Source organism: Lissotriton helveticus, chromosome 6, assembly GCF_964261635.1.
Source record: "Lissotriton helveticus chromosome 6, aLisHel1.1, whole genome shotgun sequence".
In the NCBI taxonomy this organism is placed as follows: domain Eukaryota; kingdom Metazoa; phylum Chordata; class Amphibia; order Caudata; family Salamandridae; genus Lissotriton; species Lissotriton helveticus.
This window is the reverse complement of record NC_136067.1, coordinates 1,919,429,578-1,919,450,214: the sequence shown is the minus strand read 5'-3', so window position 1 is coordinate 1,919,450,214 and position 20,637 is coordinate 1,919,429,578. Positions and strand designations below refer to the sequence as shown.

Here is a 20,637-nt window from a genome sequence, read left to right as displayed (position 1 = left end):
AATAAATACAGTCTTCAAGGCTCCAAATATTATCACGCATGAAAAGCTTCCATAGTACACGGGAAGTACAGTGGTATACTCGCAGGTTAGTGCAAGATACAAGTGCTAGTAATACCATTTCACTATGACAACCACATTTTTCACCCGACTACACAATGGAAGCTACATGGAGTCAGATCTCTCAAGCTTTGAGTTTGGAGGCCTCATATGGAGGCGAGGGTAAGAAGATATATGTTGGCGAGTGTGTACGCCTCTGACATGGCACAGAACTGTAACCTTGTACCTACTTCAAAAACACTAGTTATACCGGATGAGGGGTCAACTGCAAACCACACAATGGAAAATATGACACCAAGCGCACGGTCAATGCTTCGCTTTGGCACAAACGCTCTTTGGTCGTGACCACGGAGTAATGACTTGGTACAAACCATTTCAGTAATGTCAGTGCCCGTCTCACACACGTACTCATGGTAGTTGGTTCACGTGGGCAGAGTTTAGTCGTGCAAAATGTATTCTCAATACTGAAACGGTGTATCGACTGAGTCCTTCTGAGACTGGGTATCCCCCTTCCCAGCGCCCCCTTGGGTTCTCTGGTCTTTACTTAAAAGTAGAAGCTAGCAACAAGCCTTACCACAGCTTAATTTGTGCACGTCGCAGTGTGTGGTGGGCACAGGCACTCGCTTTTGAGGACCACGACTTTTTCAACTTGTGACTTTGATGAAAATCCAGAGCAAGAGAGAAAAGGGAGACAGGAGGAGGACAATGATAACCTTGTAAAAGGAGAAAGCAGGGGATTGAAAAAAGTCCAACATAAGAGTTTAATAAAGAGGTAGCGTGGGCGGTAGTAAAAGAAGCAAAAGGGGCAATCGAAACCAGGAAGCCTAGGTATTAGGAAACTGCAGTACATAGTAGTGTCACTGAAGGTTAAGAAAAGCTGTGGGACCACTCATTTATTTGCACAAATTAAGCACAGCACAAAACACCAGAAACTGAAGACTACCCATACATTTCGCAGCAGGGCATATCTAAAATACTGAAGAAACTCAAATCAGTAAAAATGACAAACACAAAACGGGTTACTACGTTATATAACTGATATGACCCACAAAGGCTACCAGTAATGGTTCAACCACAGATCTGAGTAAACTCAGGGAGCGTCAAGTTATCATTCGAAATGTAAATTCCAACTAACTATTCGCAAATGTTTCAAAATAGGATCCGGGTGCAGCATATAGGTTCTGGCACATTGAGCTGTATATGAACCAGAGGGGAAAAAAGGCAACATTTTGTAAAACAAAAAAATATCGCGATAGTAACAGCTAAAACATGGCCCAGAGTAAATAAAAGATCATTGTGAACAGAACACGCAAAAAAAGACACTGAAACCAGAATGTATGATGAGCTCATGGCTGAAAAATTCCCTTGAGTTAATTTTACCTGGAAATCCCGGTTATGCTATAGGTGGGAAGGCACCATAAAAACATGATCCTTGGGGCTTTTGCGGTGAATATGGATTTGATAAGATTGCCACATAATCCGTAATCGAATGCATGATTTGCAGTTTTAAAAAAATATCAGCTTCCAGCTAAAATGTTCTAAAGTTATTATAAATCGTGCACACAGGGTGCAGCTCTGTACCTACAAGTTGCTGCTGACTGATGGATGCAGACATTTGAAGTGCTGACGTCTGTCCAGAACCTGAACCAGTCTTTAAAGGTTCACCGATTTGTGGCTTTTATCACGTATGTTATTGTAAGTGCAGGGAATATTTCTTGAAATTGTTGTGTTTCACAGTTCACACACATTCCGGACGCTGTTCTAAAAGTAGCAGTTATTTCATGAGGCCATCTTACACGCATACCTGTCAACTCGAACAATCTCAGTGTGTGAGGAGGGGGCGGGGCCTCGAGCCGAGAAGTACCTGCACTTTTGAACTCCACACACCCCCTACCCCCTCCTGGGGGGGGGGGGGGAATCTTATCAAGGCAGGTGCCTATGTCCTCTCCTGGGTGTTTTCACATCCCTTAATGGACATTGGCAGTTCAAAGCCTCTCGAAAACAAGCTGGAAAACCAATATTTACAGTAGTTTTCAGCTCGTTTTCCCTGCCACAGTGTGATATCAGCTACTCACCGGGTGACCGTGTGATGGGAGCCGATATAGTGTGTCACACTGTGGCACCGTGTGAGTTGGCAGGTATGCACACGGTACATCTCCAATGAATGCTCCATATATCCCAAATCACACTAGGCCCTGCCATAAAATCCAAAGTAAAAATGAATGTACAACTCTGCATAGCGGTTTCTGAATGAGGCAGAAGCTTGCAAAGCCCTGCACTGTAAATACGGGGTCACCAAACTAAAGGCAACTTTTACAAAAACAATGGAACGCGCTCAAGAACTTCAGCCACATTTTTTTTAATCGCAAGTTTTTTTTACAGCGTGTTCACGCATTCTATTTAATTGAGATGTAGGTATAGCAGTGGTAATAAAATTGAGTTCTTCCACTCAAGGCAGAATTTTTAATTAGTCAACACATTTAGAAAAAAAAAAATCTGCTGATTGTGTATTTTGACACCACTGAAAGCCATTTTTTCGGTTTTAATAATGTCAAAACAGCTGTACGGTAGCCACAGAACGTAGCACGACGTGCTTTAGTCGTATAATAAGCCACACTATTTGCCTTCATATATCGCATACATGAGACACCCTGCCGCATAACTTGGCCGACCACTACCCTGGTTACATGGGGGCGTGATAAGTAACTACTGTGTGGGTCCTAGCTGCACTGGGGGCTGCAAGACTTCAGGGGGCGGGAGACTCTTCTGCAAACACGGGGACAAGGTTTAAAGTGACAGGAATTCAACTGTAATAACTCACTGTGCAGGTCATAAAGCGGATTTAGAAAGGAAAACAAGACTGGTATTACAAAAGCACCCAACCATGTCACAATCCAGCACTATCCAGAGCGTCCACTTAGGCGCTATAGGCTATAGCTGTTCGATAAGCATCCGTGCATCGTCGCCAAGTTTGCTAGTGCATATCACACTACACATATATTGCGTCACTGCCTGGGACCTGTTCCCGTGGTGTGTGTCAAACCAGCAGCACAGTAAGAAATGTGGAAACGTTTTTGTTCCATGCACACAGTCAGATACTTAACGGTGTTTACCCCTCCTTTCAACATTACTCCGCATTTCAGCACCAAACTTGAATTCATGGTTATTGATAAAAGCAATACTTTAATGACGTATCGGTGGGGGGGTCCATTCTGATCCATACCGAGGAGGGAACACCGGGTATCCGGTTCTGGGCTCTCATGTGTCAGGAGTTAGTTCAGCTGCTTCAACTGAAGCAAACTAACTATAAATCCCATAACGCACCACGAGTGAATCGATGCAGAGGATTGTTAACACGTAGAACTAGAGCAGTCCTAGATCAAATAAACATGTAGAATAAATCCCTCCTACCAAACGCACAGCTGCCCCACAAAAATCCAGGTCCATCCCAAACAAACCGCCCTTCGAACGAATAGCGAAGCTGCCCTGAAGAAGGCTAGAATACAACCACATCACAGCAGTCCAGGAGGAGGTAGAAACGGCATTCTCAAAACCAGCACCACCAACCTACAGGACTTGATACTTTCACAGAATACAGCACTGGTATGATATAGCATTGCAAGAAGCAGGGATACATATCCAGCAAACCGTAATATCCAAACAAAGCATCGAAAACGGTGCAAAGGCCAACAAACAACAATTCCCACAAAGCCCCAGCCTCTCCAGGTCAGGACACATCTCCACCATACAGCACCGTTATCAAATCAGCAAAGCTGATCTTCCATTTCCCCAGCACACAACACTGCTCTCCAACAGCACAGCTGGCCTCCAGGGGGACAAAACAAAACCACCCTAGTATATCGCACTCTCAAACACACACTGGCCCACAGGCTTGGATACTTGGCAACATTAAGCCCTACTCTCAAACATTGCACTGCGGTTCTGCAAGAGGCCTGGGTAAAACCAAGGCCACTGGAATTATGTGATTGTACAGCCTCAGCGATTTTCCAATAATTTAGATGTGCTGTATTTGTCACATAATGTGTCATCTAAAATGTTGTTCCTAGCTCAAACAGATTCAAAAGTTACAAAAAACGCAGCGACACGTGCTGCAGCGCAGTGAAAGACCTCTGCGAAGGTTGGCCGGTCATCTTTCTGTTGCTTATTGCTATATTTTGGACTAAAACTGATACTAATGAAGTGCAACCAGTGACCAGACAATGTTAAGTTAAAAATAGTAAAATAATGAAATAATCCCACCACAAAAAGTGCCTAATTACGCGGCATAATTTTCATTTTCGTGCCGCATAAGTTATTCACATGTGCCGCATAATGTGGCCGTCCCCTGACGCTTAATTCCAGTGTCCCCGAGTATAACCAGTTAACCACTACAAACACCACTACTGTCAAACTACGCGGAGGCCAGCATACTTCCACAGTTTGCATGTTTACTATCAAACACTGCACAGCTGTGCTGCAGCAGACGAGGGCACTTCAACATACATCACAATCTGCAAGCACAGAGCAGATCTAAAAGGTCGGGCTATTTCCCCAGCATACAGCACTATCAAACATTATAGCTGGCATGCAAAGAGGCTAGGAAACATGCAGCAAACAGAAGCATTATGAAATACAGCACAGCAGATGCGAAAGAAGCAAGAGTTTACAGAAGGCGTGCACGTAGAACAGCTAATCTGCAGGCCGGGGTAACCCCTCAACACACAGAACCACTCTCAAACATGGTGCAGTGTGCCTGCAGAGGGCCTGGATACTTCCTCCGGCTGCAGCACTGTCAAAAGTGGGCTGGGATTGGGGGGTTCGCGGAGGTTGAGAGGCGTGATGGGCTTCCTAGCAAGCAGCACTCCCCTCAAACAGCACAGCTGACCTCCAGGGGCCAAGCAACATTTCAATATACAGCACTATTAGCAAACAGAGCAGAGCTGGCTTGCAGGAGCCCAGAATGCTTTATCACACAGCACTGCTCTCGCGCCCAGCACAGCTGTGCTGCAGGGGGCAGTAAGCATCCCCAGTACACAGTACAGCTCGCTCGCGGGAGGCCCGGACACTTCCGCAGCACGTGCGCCGCATGCAGGGCGCGCGCGAGGCAGTCCCCACTGTAGCCCTATTGTAGCAGGACAGGTCCTCCCCTGTTCGAACGCCGGTGCCCTGGCTGGTTGCTAGGAGACCACGTGACGTGCCGCCGGCTGCAGCCGCATTTTCCATGACACCCCGCGCGCGCTCGAAGCGAACAAACAGGCGGCCCCGGGGAGGCCCGCGCATCCGGCGCGCGGGAGAGGGGAGCGCGTGCTTACACCCCTCGGTCGATGACACGCTCCTCCATTACCAGCCCCCGGCTGGGGCGGGGCGCGCGCGCTTAATTAAACGTCAAGGGATGCTGGCCACGAGTGCCTGTAAAGAGAAAGTCAACACTATACAGCAGTGTAGAGAATAGGTAAACAACTCAACAATGACAGCGTGGCTCAAAGGACCCGCACAAAGAGGGAGCCTGGGGCGACCGGTGGGTGTGTTTAATATGGGGGGGGGGGGGGGGGGGTGGAGGCGGAGAGTGCCCCCACCCTTCTTAAATAAAGAAAATGAAGCATATCATACAGTATACAGCTATATACCATAGGGACATTTTTTACTAATAACAGCGGGGTGAGTGAACGGTGTGGGGGCCGAAGGGGGCTAAACAGTAAGACTCATTGGTAGAATATACTGCATTTTAATAATATGCTACATTTTAATAATATGCTGCATTTTAATAATATGCTGCATTTTAATAATATGCTGCATTGTAATAATATGCTGCATTTTAATAAACGAAGACTCAGTGCAATAAAAATGCAATTTACAATTACAATTTTGATTTGATCATGAAATGTGAACACATTCTGTGTTAAAAGTCCCGTCACCTCTCCCTGCGGAGAGTACAGTGGAGTAACAATTGTGAAGCGCTCTGACACCTTCGGGTAAAGTTCGCGCTATATAAAAACGCATAAAATAAAAATGAAAATAAAATGAGGGTACGGGTGAAGAGGGAGCAACACTGGGACGTATGCAACATGGAGGGTATGGGGGTAACATCAGGCGAGTGCAAATGGGAGCAGGCAAACGGGCGAGAAAGCAACACGGGTTGGGGGGCTGGTTGAATGCAACAGCGAACTCAATATGGAGGGAAGCGGCACACGGGCAACAGAGAGCAACACTGAGTGCGGGAGCAGAGGCACAGAAACGAGAAAGCTGGAAAACACATACACTTTCATGGAGTGCTCAACACAAAAAGAAAGCAGTGGCAAAATAGTCATGTTCTATAGGAGGGACAAACACACGAGTGACAAGTTGGGACATAAATAAGAAGCAGGCAAATGCATGTCAAGAAAGCAACCAATTAGTGCACTCACCACACTCAAAACGTAACCACTCCTGCTACTACAAAGTACACATCAGGACGCCACTATAGGGATACCAGTCCAATAATATATCATCAAATTAGACAATGCCATAACAAATATCTAACATGGGAATGATGAAATGGGTCAGCCCAGAAGACGAGACACAGCTCAACTTGAACTTGCATCAGTAAAACACTATCAACAAAGTGATGTTTGAGAACACAAGGCCCTTTAACCCCAGGTTACCGGTTTGAGGAAAAAAGGCCTTTTTATCCCCAGGTTACTGGTGATTTAAGAGTGCTTTATTTGTTCAAAATAGTCTCACCCATTTCGTCGCATCCGCTCCCTCTACGCATTCATTAAATCGCCAGTCACTGCCAAGCAACCAGGATATCATTCCCCACAGAAGCTACACACTCCACATACCACTGTTCCAGGATATGTTGACATGGTAAACATCTCTTATGGCCTAACACTACATTAGTGATGCCAGGACGTACACTCTTCCATTATATAGTACTGCTGCCAAGAAGGGAGGCAGAAATCTTCTCTAGTATATCTCCTTGCTACTGGCAGGGCCACTGGAACTATGTGGCAGGGGCAGACTAAATTCTTGCAGCAGTGGTGACTAAATTAAGCAGCAAGGAAAAGTAAATTATGGGGCATAATGCTGCACGGTTTTTGACAGCATTATTTTATTATTTTGTCATTTATTTTTTTTGCACAGGTTAAAACTATCAGGACAAAGGTTCACCTCATTAGTCCCAGTTTACCACCTAAATACAGCAATAAGCGCCTTTCTGTTGATCAGTTAACCCTGAAACAGCCCTTCCACTGCACCACAACATGCGTGGCGGTATTTGTAAATCACTTTTAGACAAAAACATTTGTTAAAATCTGCAAATGATACAGCAGATGATGGATTATGTAGCAAGTGCGGGAAATCATAATTATATGGAAAACATGGCAAAAGCAGAATTAATTTCAGTGACTCTTCATACTGGTGACAGTACGTAAACAAGAGCCTTTTGAAGTGCTCTCACTTCCACAATGGATCCCCAGGATTTCTGCTAAAAATAGACTATGCCATATCCATATTACGCCTGTTGAACAGGATAAAAAATTGAAACTAATAAAGACAATGTTCCACCTGCGATTGATGCGTGTGCCTGAAGTATCGATGGTGTGCTATCAAAACATACCTTTTTGAGTTAAGCTTTCACACAGGCTCCACGCCTAGCCTTCCTGTCATTCTTTCGCATTCCCATTAGTTTTTTTTTTAACCTTGTTAATACCACCTTAAATTTATAGTGCTACCCATCCTATTCATCACTTCCATGGCTAACAATTAGCTAACCGCCTACTATTCTACGTATAAACTAGAAGCAAGATTTTGTTTTTCCCAATCTAATCTGGATTCCATATGCTCCAAGATTTTTTATTTTTTAAAGTTTTATTTCTTCCAGGCAATCGGTTGTTCACACCTACGCTGTGAAATTTTGGACGTGGCTTCATCCACTTTCTCTTACTTGAAAAAGAGCACAAAAAATACAATGGCACAACCACCTAAGCACACGCAATGGAAACAATGCTCAGATAAAGTAAAGTCAAGTTTGACTCCTTTTTCCACAGAAGTCCCACAAGGTCTTAAATCAACACGCGTGTTATGAAACCCAAAAACCTCCCAGTGATTAGTTTTATCTTCCACCTGCATTACATCGGAACTGCTCCTGAAAGTTCAGGCAATGCTTTTTAGGTCTGGCGTTAGCCAAGACCATATAGTTTTATAACAATTATACATGTGATATACAGTAGGACAGCCATCTTCTTCCATTGGCCTGTTCTGTGGTAACTCACATTTTTGTTCAGCCAATTATAGGATTCAGTACGCGGCAATGGGTCCGCCCATTTCAACATTTGGTTAATATCATTGCGAGTGAGCTCATTCTGCCATTTCACAAGGATTGCACCCACACACAAAGTAGTTTTCTTAAGTGCAAAGGACTAACATGGCAATGTGCGCTTTTAGAGACCAAAACATATTTTTGCTTTTAGCCATATTTTAGTGTTTTTTTTGTTTTTGCCGCTGTTGATGGAGGGGCTCAGCAGATTCGCCAATAATAACCAAAATTGCAACTAAGCAAATCAAGCACTAGGGAAGCCAATAGGCTGTTAAGCAACACCAGCTGTATTGGTTTCTCAATGCTTGTTCAGAGTAGGTGTATCTTACTCCCTGCTTACTATGTAGTTTATAAGAAAATATATATAAGGGAGGGTCAGTCACACACAAAAAAACTACTTTAATTCCGAGCAGGCCTGTGATGCACTAAAGGGATGTGGATGGATCTGCAAGGAAATATGCTACATATGCCTGAAGCTCACACCTTCACCAACATGCATAATGGAGGCTTGCTGGATACAATTTGGAACAACAACTTATGCCTCCCCATTTAAAAGTTCACCAGCACCACGGGGCAGCAGCATGTTACTGGGACAATGCTTGACAACAATGTACTTTTAGGTTTTGTGTTACACATTACACCACGTTCTTTGTTCAGTTTAATTAAATCAACAGCCGAATTAAATGCACCTTAGTTTCCCTCCTCGCTTCACCAAAAGTATGCGTGAATATTCTGAAGGGACATCCAGTTTTGTCCCCTCATAAACACTAAAAACAATAAAGGCTGAACATTTCTGCAAACACATGGATTGACAGGATTCCTGCCAATATTATAATTAATATCCAGGTATACGCCGCCCCTGGTTTAAAAAAAAAAAGCAATGGCAAAGCCAGTAGGCCTTGTTTTATGTGCTAGCGCATGCATCGTTAATAGTTTAGAGCAAGAGGCACTGGTGAAAGACAGCATGACCATGCAGAGAGGACAACATGCGCAGGACACTCTTACTGCCAATAGCATGAGGTGGGATTACTCAACTGGGTTTACCCAGGACTTGACAAAGCCTCAAGCCAATGACTTTGGAGGAGGTTGGTTGCAGAAAGCTGATGCTTAAAGTGGGCAGATCGGAAGCGCTCTGCGTTTTGTTAGCAATTGGTCAATTTGACAGCAGCTCTGTCAAAACTAGCCCTAAAAAGAAAACTGGTCCATACATTATTTACATTCGGCTTTGCTGACAAACTACATACCATGGAAGTAAAGCCTTCCACTGGCTGAGCCCTGGGGCGGCCCTTCAGCCATCACGTCGGGAAGAGCAGCTGGAGGAACTTTGTATAGAGGTTAGGAAAATGGCATGATTGAAGGGCCAATCCACCAGACACGGTTGGTGCCAGGTTGGTCACCAGCCAATAGGGTCACAGAGATGAGGGGCGTACATGTTGTGACATGCAGAAGATCTGCATGTATCAATGAACAGGGAGCCAAGGACATGGCCTTTGTCGGCGCATGATAGGACATGGTTACAATAAGAAGAAAAGACTGCTCAGGGCCCCAAGTACACCAGTGCAGCTCATCCTGTCAACATGAGATATTTGAATGAACCGAGGAGGATGGCACGACAATGGTAAAGGGGGTGCTGTGTACACTATAATTCAGAACCCACACAACTACTGATTTCTAGGGAGTCTTATCAGGCAAGGACAGCATAAAGGCTCAGGGAAAGAAATTAAACTGCTCAGGCTCAATCAATTCTTTCAAGCAGGCATACCAGCAGTCAAATCTAGATCTGCTAGCACCAAAGACAACCACCAAACCAAACTTAACAACAGTACAATCTCTCTACCCTCAAACACTGTGGTCCAGTGAAGCCATTGCAATACACACAAAACCCCAAGCAGTTCCTTAGCTGGCCTGCTCAAAGGGAAGCTTGGATCAGAGGGGGTTCCTCAATCTTTGTAAAGTTGCAGATGGTCAATGGAATTCTAATCCCCGCGTGCTGCCAGTAAGGTAGTGGGAAACTCCCCTACCTTCCCACATATAATTTACCATGGAGAAAGGAGTTTGTCTCATGATCCTGGGGTGAATGGGGGAGGAGGTGGTGTTAGTCAGCTGACCTTCATCTTCTGCCACACAAACACTTATTTGAACATTTATTCCCCCTCCCGCTGTCACAACCAGCACAGCCTGGTGCGAATTATAAAGTCAGGGAGTGCCGCGTGAACAAATCAGTTTTTGAAGCACATTCTGTTCCTCCCTCAGCTGATGTTTGTGTTTCTTCAGTATGTTCTATGGAATGGGCTTGTCTAATTTGCTTTCATGCGTTTCTAGTCATGGGGTCAAGTGTTACAAAAGGCCCTTTGATGAGAGTTTGTAAATTTAGGAAAATGAGCCAAGGGCGGGCACACATTCCTTGTCCAATTGATCTAGAAAGCATATCTTTCAATGGCTGCTCTTGAGAAATACATGTAAGAAATAATAACAGAGCAACTGTTTTTCACTAGAACCTCAAACCATCCAAGCTTCAACGCATACATGATCCCTCTAAACAGTATCCTCTGCTCTCAAGATATCAATGTCCTCTCTTATGCCAATGACAGCAAACTCATTCTCACCCTCAGAGTCAAGCCACCGATAACCCGGATCAAGTTCAATCACATCTCCTTTCACAAACCTTCCACACACCTCTGCTCGTCCCGACTCCTACTTGCACAAATCCCACACATACGGAAAGCCTTCCCCTACAGCTCCCAAAGTATGGAACGACCTGCCACTACACCCAAGAGCCTCCTCCTCACTTCCTGAATTCCACAAGTAGCTGAAAGACCAGGTTTTTTGAGTAGTCCACTAGGCCCTATGTGCGCCTTGACTCACACCTCCTCATCACCAGGATACCCTCAAGGGCGAAAGTGCGCTCCACATATCTGCATAACATCTAATCCTGTCTGAAGTTTAAATTAAGTTTACAATTAAAATTTGAAATAAATATTTTTGTAGAGACAGGAGCACTGCGTTAATCCTGATTTGCCGCGGCTCTGCTAGATGGCAAGCTCTCCATTTGCATGCTACGCAGCAAGGCTGCACAAAAGGAATTTGCTCCTAAATTAGGCCACGATTCTGCTCTCCTTCTCCCAACAAAAAGATCTGAGGAAAGAGTCAGTCTTCGCTCTCGGTCTCTTGTCTTTTTGCGTTTGACCTCTACGTGCATCCCTCTGTGCTGTACTAAGAAGGCCGCTGCAGGTTAACGCAATACCTTACCAAATAATGCACAACAAATCGAGTTACACCATTCCCCAGTACAGGGACAGGGGTGCCAGCTCCCACAGGAGGGTCGTTTCAACAGGGAAAAATCATAGCTAGTGGTAAGATCAGCATTTCTAGGGCACCAATTAGTAAGGAGCCCCCTCGCCTTACCTGGCAGTCAAAGGTAGAGTAATTTACATGAATTTGTTTCCAACAGAATGAGAAAGTACATGTAGGTGTGGTCTCCCACTACTCTCCTTCAGCAGCGGGTACAACCATCTTTACTCACTTGGTCATGCAGCAGAGGGTGCACAGTAACAGTGATTCTAGTCATGGCTTTGAATGAATGTTGTATGGTAATGTGAGGCATTACAAGTAGATAGCATGGGAAGGGATGGGCATGTGTGTGGAAGCAAAGAACTGTAGAATAATAGGTTAAAAGGTCAGCTGGCAGTTGCACTGTCAAGCCAGACCTAAAAATTCATTTGGGTTACTGACTGATCTCCTCACATCTGTGCTCCTGCCACAGAAAAACACCATAAATGAACTAGTTGACATTGTTTTGTGTATCCTCTGAGGCGGAAGCCGGAGGACTGCCTTTTGCACCCTGATTTTAAAAACTGCTATTCGTCTGTTTTGATTTTACAAAAGCATTGACCATACCTGCATTTGATTGCTTCGTGTATCCTCTGAGGCGGAAGCCGGAGGACTGCCGTTTGCACCTTGATTTTAAAAACTGTTATTTGTCTGTTTTTGATTTTACAAAAGCATTGACTATACCTGCATTTAAAAGCGCTAGCTACACGCGCTAAAGCAGCCCTCCTAAGACCCCCCCTGACACAGCGACATCCAGCGCTGACACAGGGGAAAACGCCCATACCGCCAGCGCGGTTCCAAGGCGGAGCCACGCCCACTACGAGGCCACGCCCGTAACTCTCTCCACAAATGTGCCGGCCTTACCAGCGCAGCAGACGAGCGCAGCGGACGAGCGCAGCGGGAGCGCCGTTTGCGCGCCTAAGGCAAGCCCGTCTGCGCCCGTCCGCGCACGGCCGGGCCTAGGGCCAGAACCCCTGTCGGACAAAGCTGCCTGTAAGGTAAGCTACTCACGTCGGGACCTCCTAAGTCTTAGACCTACCATCGCGTCTCCCTGTGAGTATGTTCACGATCTTGAGGGACCTTTCATTAGCTGCACCTACTGCCACCCAGCCCAGCTCAAACTCCATAATCGACCCTACAAGCCCCCAGCCCTTAAACTCGCTACTCTGAACTGTCGCTCTCTCCCTAAACATGCGATGCTAATTAATCATCTCATAGAGGACCATGAGATCGACATTCTGTTCTTGACGGAAACGTGGTTTTCCCTACATTCGGAGGCAGATATGGTCCTAGCCACCCCACCGGGCTTTCTCATCCAGTCCCTACCTCGCCCCTTAGGAAGGGGTGGTGGTGTCGCCATCATTCACCGGGATTATCTCCCCTGCAAAACCATCGATGCGCAAATCCTTAACTCTGAAAGCCTCCAGTTCACAATTAAGTTGGACCCGACTAACTCACTTACAGGCCTCCTAGTGTACCGCCCTCCCGGCCATCCAGGTCCTTTTTCCAATGCTCTCCTGGACACGGTAGCATTACAGGCCCCCTCTATCACCAACTTCTTGATCTTAGGAGACCTGAATATTCATCTTGATGACCCTCTTGATACTGGGGCAGCCGACCTGATCACTGATCTGGCGGCTTTCGACCTCCACCTCTTAAACTCCGGAGCCACACATAACAAAGGTCACTTGCTGGACCCGGTGTTCACGAGCACCCTCACCATGCAAGCCAGCGAGTCATCCCCCTCCCTTGGACGGACCATTTTTTAGTCCCCTTCCAACTACCAGGACCTTTCAGGAAACTTCAAAAACCTCCCACTTACACCAGAGACAGGGCTTGGTCCAAGCTCCCCACGGAAGACTGGGCCAGGACCCTAAAGTCAACTACCCCTGCCTACTCAGTAGATCCGGCTATCGCCGATAGTAAATTCAGAGAGTGGATCACTACTTCCCTGGACTCCGTACTCCCATTTAAAACCCGGGAGGATAAAAAGGGGAAACCAGGATCCGCCCCGTGGTACACCCCGGAACTTCGGATGCTACGCAAAAGTTGCAAGAGAGCCGAGCGGCTATGGAGGAAAGACTGGCAGCACGCCAGCAAGGAAGCTTACCAGAACTCAGTTAGAATTTATAAATCTGCCCTTAAGCGCTCTAAAGCTTCCCATTACGACACTCGGATAAAAGAATCCACCAATTCAGCTAGGGAATCTTTCCTAATAGTAAAAGAGCTATTGAAAATACCAACCACTCCCCTCTCCAACACCCCCCCCGGTAGACCGAAGCAACGAACTAGCCACCTTCTTTAATGACAAAATTGTCCGTATATTAGCATCCCTTCCCCCTCCCTGTTTCTCTAACCACATGGACAATGAATCACCCCTCAGCCAGACAGGAAGCTGCATGCGCCCCCAACTAGCAACATTCAGGGCAGTAACCTGCATCGAGGTAGACGTAACCATGGCCAAAATGAAAAGCGGATCACCTTTGGATCCCGCACCCATTAGATTTCTTAAAACCGTAGCCCCCGTCATCGTTCCTACGATCACAGAGCTTATTAACAGCTCGCTTGCCCAAGGATCTGTTCCCACCAGCTGGAAGAGTGCAGTGGTGAAAGCACTCCTAAAAAAAACCCAGCTGGACCCAGCAGACATGGCAAATTACCGGCCAATCTCACTCCTCCCTGGCATTAGCAAGGTAGCTGAGAAATTGGTTAATGGACAACTGTCTCAGTTTCTTGAGGTGAATAACATCCTACGGCAATCCCAAACTGGGTTTCGCCCTGGCCATGGCACAGATACCGCCCTTCTTGCCGTCATCGAGGAGGCAAGGCGCATCTTGGATTCAGGAGGGTCAGTGGCAGTGATCCTCCTGGATCTCAGTGCAGCCTTCGACACAGTTAACCATCGTGTCCTTCTCCATCGGTTGGCGGCAGCAGGGCTCACTGGGACGGCGCTCAGGTGGATAGAGTCCTTCCTTGCCGGGCGCTCGTTCCAGGTATGGGACGGCAATCACCATTCGTCCACCCTCCCCCTCACGAGCGGGGTTCCCCAGGGATCATCCCTAAGCCCTACGCTTTTTAACGCCTATATGGCCCCCCTTGAAGACGTGGTGACACCCTTCGGGATCAAAATAGTGAGTTACACTGATGACACACAGTTGGTCGTCTCTCTATCCCAACTGGACGACCACCCAGATAATCTGGCAAACTGCCTCACGGAAATCCACAGCTGGATGTGTGAATCATCACTCAAATTAAACGGGGCAAAGACCGAAGTTATGCTCATGGGAAAGCAATGGGTGACCATCCCCCCATCGGTCTGGCCAGACGTGTTCGGGGAAATCCCCACCCCGAAACAAGTAATTAAGACCCTAGGAGTCTGGCTAGAACCCGAGCTTTCAATAAAAACGCAAGCGGCCAAAACAGCAGGAACCTGTTTTGGGCTCATGCGCACCACCCGCAGGATTCTCCCCTTACTCCCGCCCGCATCCAGAAAACTCCTAGTCCAAGGGCTAATATTGTCATGGTTGGACTACAGTAACATGGTCTATCTGGGAGCCCCAGAGGCCACCATGGCTAAACTGCAACGAACACAGAATGCAGCAGCCCGACTACTTATGAATCTTCCCCCCAGAGTGTCAGCTAAACCAGCCATCAAGGCCCTGCACTGGCTACCAGTGCGCCAAAGGGTGGAATTCAAAGCCATGTGCACTGCATACAAACTGATTAATGGAGCTGGCCCTTCGACCCTCAGTGACCTGATAACTCCTTATAAAGCCCCCAGACCCCTTCGGTCTGAGAATGAACATCTGGCCAACATCCCTAAATTCAAAAAGACACGTACTGGAGGCCGACGCTTCTCCGTGAAGGCTTCCACCGGTTGGAATGGCCTCCCCCGTACCCTCAGATTGGAACCCAGTTATCTGATCTTCAGAAAAAAATTGAAAGCACTCCTATTCCCTAAATAAACGTCCCCTCCCCTACCTTCCCTCTCCTCTGGATATCACAACCATTACAGCGCGGGGATGCCTTCGGGTCACCAGGCTCTCTACAAATCGTCAAATAAATAAATAAATAAAATAAATAAGACACGTTTACAGCATTGAAATATCATGTGTGTACCACTGAAGGTTCATGCTCAGGCAGCTGGATAAATGGGCAAAATGATCAGAGCGGTAGGTATGGAGAGCAAACCCTTATTAGAAGAACATCGCTTCAGCCCAAACTAAACATTTTCTCCTGGTTCCGGACGTGGCAGACCCAAAGCCCCCTTCTAGCGATGCTCACATAATTGTCTGGCGACAGCTGCACTGTCAAGCCAGAAAATAAAGAATCGAGTTCAAGGATGTCAGACACACTAGACTTGCAAACTGCATATGACTTACCTGGGGGTCATTTCCTGAAACATAGACCTCAAACGCGCAGGATTAGGACGCACTGGAGGAGTGGGGAAGCCGAGCCGAGGGCACTAGCGGGATTCAGGTATGTTGCACTGTTAGTAGAACGAATCAAGACGGTGTCCTGTCTCTATAAAGCGATACGGAGGGATATGCAAAAACCGCTGGAGCGCCTGCGAACACAATGGGAGGAGGATCTCGGTAAACTAATACCTGAGAAGGATTGGGACAAAATCCTAGAACGCACCCCGAAAATATCTAGGAACGCGCGCTTCAAATTATTTAACTACTAATTGCTGCATAGGGCATATTTGACGCCTGTTCGCATCAGGAGATACTTTGGCGCGGGGCTCTGCAGCCTGCCCGAGGTGCAGAGAGAGAGAGGCGCACATACTACACATGTTCTGGAGCTGCCCCGCATTGCAAATATTCTGGGGGTAAATTAGGCAAATAATAGGGGATCTGATCGACAAGGAACTCCCACAAACCCCAGAACATTTCATCTTGGGATGGTTCCCCCACCCAGGAAAAAACATGGTTAAGGGAAAGTTCCAAGACCATGCCTATATTTTAGCCAAGCGGGAGATAGCTAGAAACTGGAAAGCACCAGGCGTGCCGAGACTCGCCACCTGGAGAAAAGAGCTTGAAAGATGGCGGGGGTGGAAGGGAGACTGCTACTCCTAGAGGCCAGAAAGGGGATAGGTAAGATAGAGAAGGTCAGGGCCTGGGAGGACGACTAATGGCGGCAGACGGAGACGCCCGCAGTGAGGCGAACACTCAGAGGGCAGCAGAACCAGACCCAGACGACAGACAAGAGGGATGACCAGCCACACAACTAGAGGAAACAGCGAGAAAGCACATGTTTATTAGGGACCTCGCGCCTGACCGCCTCTTAGCATACACTTACCGCACTGCACTTATTAGCACGCAACTCAAGGTAGGAGGGAGGGTAGTGTTGTTGGGAATCGGTTACTGGTGATGGCGCACCAAGAATGGTTCACAATATACACAACTGTATGTACTGTCAATATACAAATGCCAATAAAATATGGTTTAAAAAAAAGGATGTCTGACACACTTGTGCCAGACTTGATCATCCACAGCCGTTTACTGTAAGACAAAATGCAAGATACACACATTCATTTCCATTATTGAAGTGTTCCCTTCATTCCTCTTCCTGGCCTCTCTATAGAAGAAGTTACTTCCTCAATGAGGTGAGCCACTTTATGGAGGAATCACATGAGGCTAGATCAGGGGAGCATAGCTCCATTTGGTCAGTAGACAAATGGGCTCAATTTCAGAGAAGCTGGTAATTCCCCACAAAGAATAGCAGGTTCCTTCTCCATCTCATTAAATCTATATGGGCTCTCCCTGGCTCCATTCTTCATCTTATGGTGCACTTCTGGGAGCTCTCACAGGCTTCATTCTCCATGTCACAGTGCACCTATAGGGGCCGCCCCGGGTTTTGTTCTTCATCTCACAGTGTACCCATAGGGGCACTTTCCGACATGATGGCTAAATATTTAAAGACAACTTCAGCATGTTCAGTGCTCCAGATCGTTTATGAAGCATCATGCCCCACACAACTCCGAATCACACTCCTCATGGTGTCCCCTCAGATTGGTCTTATGTCTGTGGACCGCATGACATCACATCACACCTAAGACTATAGGATAGCCGGTCCAATGGCCATCCAAAAGACAACATCTGCTCTTCTCCCAGGACCTCCTGTTTCTGCTATTCTAGGATCCACCCACCACAGCTGCTGGAGGCATGAATGCCTCACTGAAAATACTTCAGCAACACCACCCGATAAAAGCCCACTACTTTGGCAAAAGTAAACGTATTAGGCACATCGCACCGGTCTGCGGTTAGTCATGCAATGAAACATTTGTCTTGTTTAGACATAGCCGATGAATGCCAAATAAAGCGCTTGCTGCCAAATATAACAGAGCACTGTACTATTACCCAATGCAAGAGCGCTCATTTGAAACGGACCAATGATAAATGAAATTCAAGTCACCCCAATGGGCTCTATACCCGTGGCCCAATTGCTGCTGCAGATTAATTAACCCATTGACTCGGTCATGCTGCAAGGACTTCAACTTGTAAGGTCATGTTGGAAATGTAAACGTAAATGTAAATCCAGTCTTTGTAAAGAGCGAAGTTACCCGAAGGCATCCCGCGCTGGGGGCCATCGGGAATATCAAGCAAGCTATTGCCCAGAGTCACATGGTAATGGGCTGACCTGGTGCCGGGGATCGAACCATGGGCCCCAGATTCCAGCGTCAGTCGCCCTGGCCGCGGTGCCACACCTCTTCCCTGCGAAAGCAAAATCCAGTCTGCGTTACTGGTAGAGCACAGCTACTGCTGCTTTCTATACCGTACTCTTACTGGGAAAGAGTAGCCCGGATACAGCTGCAATCAGTAGCGCCACAATGCAGACAGCAGATTTAAAATCTACCTAATTAGTTTAGCCAATCAGTACAAGATTGTATGTGGCATTAAGGGATCTGGGTAGAATATCTCCGGCAAATGTCTAGTTTAGGCATACCCTCCCCCCAGGGCTTTGAGACCCTCAAGGGTGAGTAGCGCGCTTACAATTCCCTGATTGATTGTGGTTTACATTGATCATTATGCCACTGGGCATTAACCCATTTCACTGAAAACATGACCATTTTTGCTGGCTAGAAGTCATGCAATTTGTGATCCGAATGTTGCACGCCCCCTTACGATCCCAGATGTGTGGTTGAAGTGGTTTAAATGTGAAAGATCAACTAAGTTTAACCACAACAGAGCTGCTCCCGGTGTAGAGGTTCTAAGAGCAATTGTTTTTCAGTTCGTGAGTGCAGGCATCTCACAAAATGTGAAGGACTAAAACTTGGTTTGATAGAGGGCGGGCATACACCTGAAAACAGGGATGCACTTCTAAACTAAGTGGGGGCCCAAAAATAAAAAGTGAGTTAAAAATCCATTACAGATGTCCCTTTGACATCGGTGGGGGGGGGACTATTATATCCCCAACACACCGACCAGGTTTTTAGAATACCATACAGATGCCAGCAATATTAAAGTTATTGTGACATCTGTAATGGATTTTTAACTCACTTTTTATTTTTGGGCCCCCACTTAGTTTAGAAGTGCATCCCTGTCGTCAGGTGTATGCCCGCCCTCTATCAAACCAAACAGGAAGGAATGACCGCGAGAGTCTGCTACCTGGAACCCATGTTCCATCAAGCCCACGTGAAGCTTTGCACACATGACTGAGTTAAAAATGCATTGGAGTCTATTGTATTAGATTGATCTCACTCAAAATATGTATACACAGTGGAGTATTGAGGTAATCTCCAAAACCGAGCTTTCGCAGTAGATATTTCTGAGGGTCATATAAATTACAGAGATAAAATTTGCATCTAAGTAGTTAAAGTGGACAACACTACATAGGCAAAGTCATCTCAGCGCTGCGAATACATTTGACCCGCCCTTGACAAGACAGCACCACACTTTGGAAGACGAAAACGATAAAAGACTTTCTTTGATAATGTCAAATTTGGTGCTGCTTGAATAAGAGTGGACCACGGTTATTAAAGGAATAGGTCCAAGACATTGTTTGAATGGCTGCAAGGGGAATTTGCAGAAACTGAGGCATGCCTGAATCAAAATCCACTTCAGAATTTGGAGCATTCATAGTTAGTCATTTGTAAGGAAAAGGCAAAAGGTGGTGGCCCAATAGACATGAGTTATAGATCTATCAAACAGCAGGAGAGCAAGAGAAAAAAATGCAGAAGCCCATCATTTGTTTTCATATTCCGATGAGCTGGAAGCCTCAAATATTTTTTTTTGCAGATGACAGCCTTCTACATTTCCTTCAATTTTATTGTGAACATCAATGTTTCAGTCAAAAGGTTTACAATTGCGTGGAGTGTGCTTTTAATTAGAGAAACATACGGCAAGTTAAAAAAGATCCCAATGATAACTGACACTAGGAGGGGGGGAAACAGCAGAGTGGGAAAGCAGATGTTTCATAACGCATGTGAGCACCCCAGCACATCTGCATACCTCAAAATCGTGCAACAATTTCTTCAGAAGTCTGCAGTTCACCAGCTATCATCTCCTGGTCTTCCAGGAACCGCCCATGCTTAATCCCAATCGACATTCTTTAATCTACTCTCACCCCTTCATTAGAACTTGCTCATCTGCGAACTGTGTGCATCACTGGTTAAAGATTGCTATGAGTGCACACCAGCTCCATGAAGACGAAGAACACTATCCCACACAGTGGCACTGTGCTCCAACAGTCCATCTGCCCCTGACCCAGGTAAGCACGCGTCCATGCACAAAGCATCGTTATGGTCTTATAACCCTTAATGCATCCACTTAAATGGACATTCTACCCATGGGCCTTTGTCCTCCTCTGAACAATTTGCTTGTTCTGCTTCCCTGAGTAAAAACAAATACATTTTAATTATAGCTATACCCAAAGCTGAAGGTATCCCATAATGCACCTGTCAGACCTCCAAATCCGAATACAAGGAGCTCCGGGCATTTCTTTTTTATGAG

General features: G+C 46.3%; 1 protein-coding gene across 3 annotated transcripts in view; it reads right to left on the bottom strand.

Annotated features, from left to right (window-relative positions):
• Positions 1–20,637, bottom strand: part of LOC144763879 (inositol-trisphosphate 3-kinase B-like) — a 292,849-nt gene that overhangs the window by 170,317 nt on the left and 101,895 nt on the right. The window lies entirely within an intron of this gene.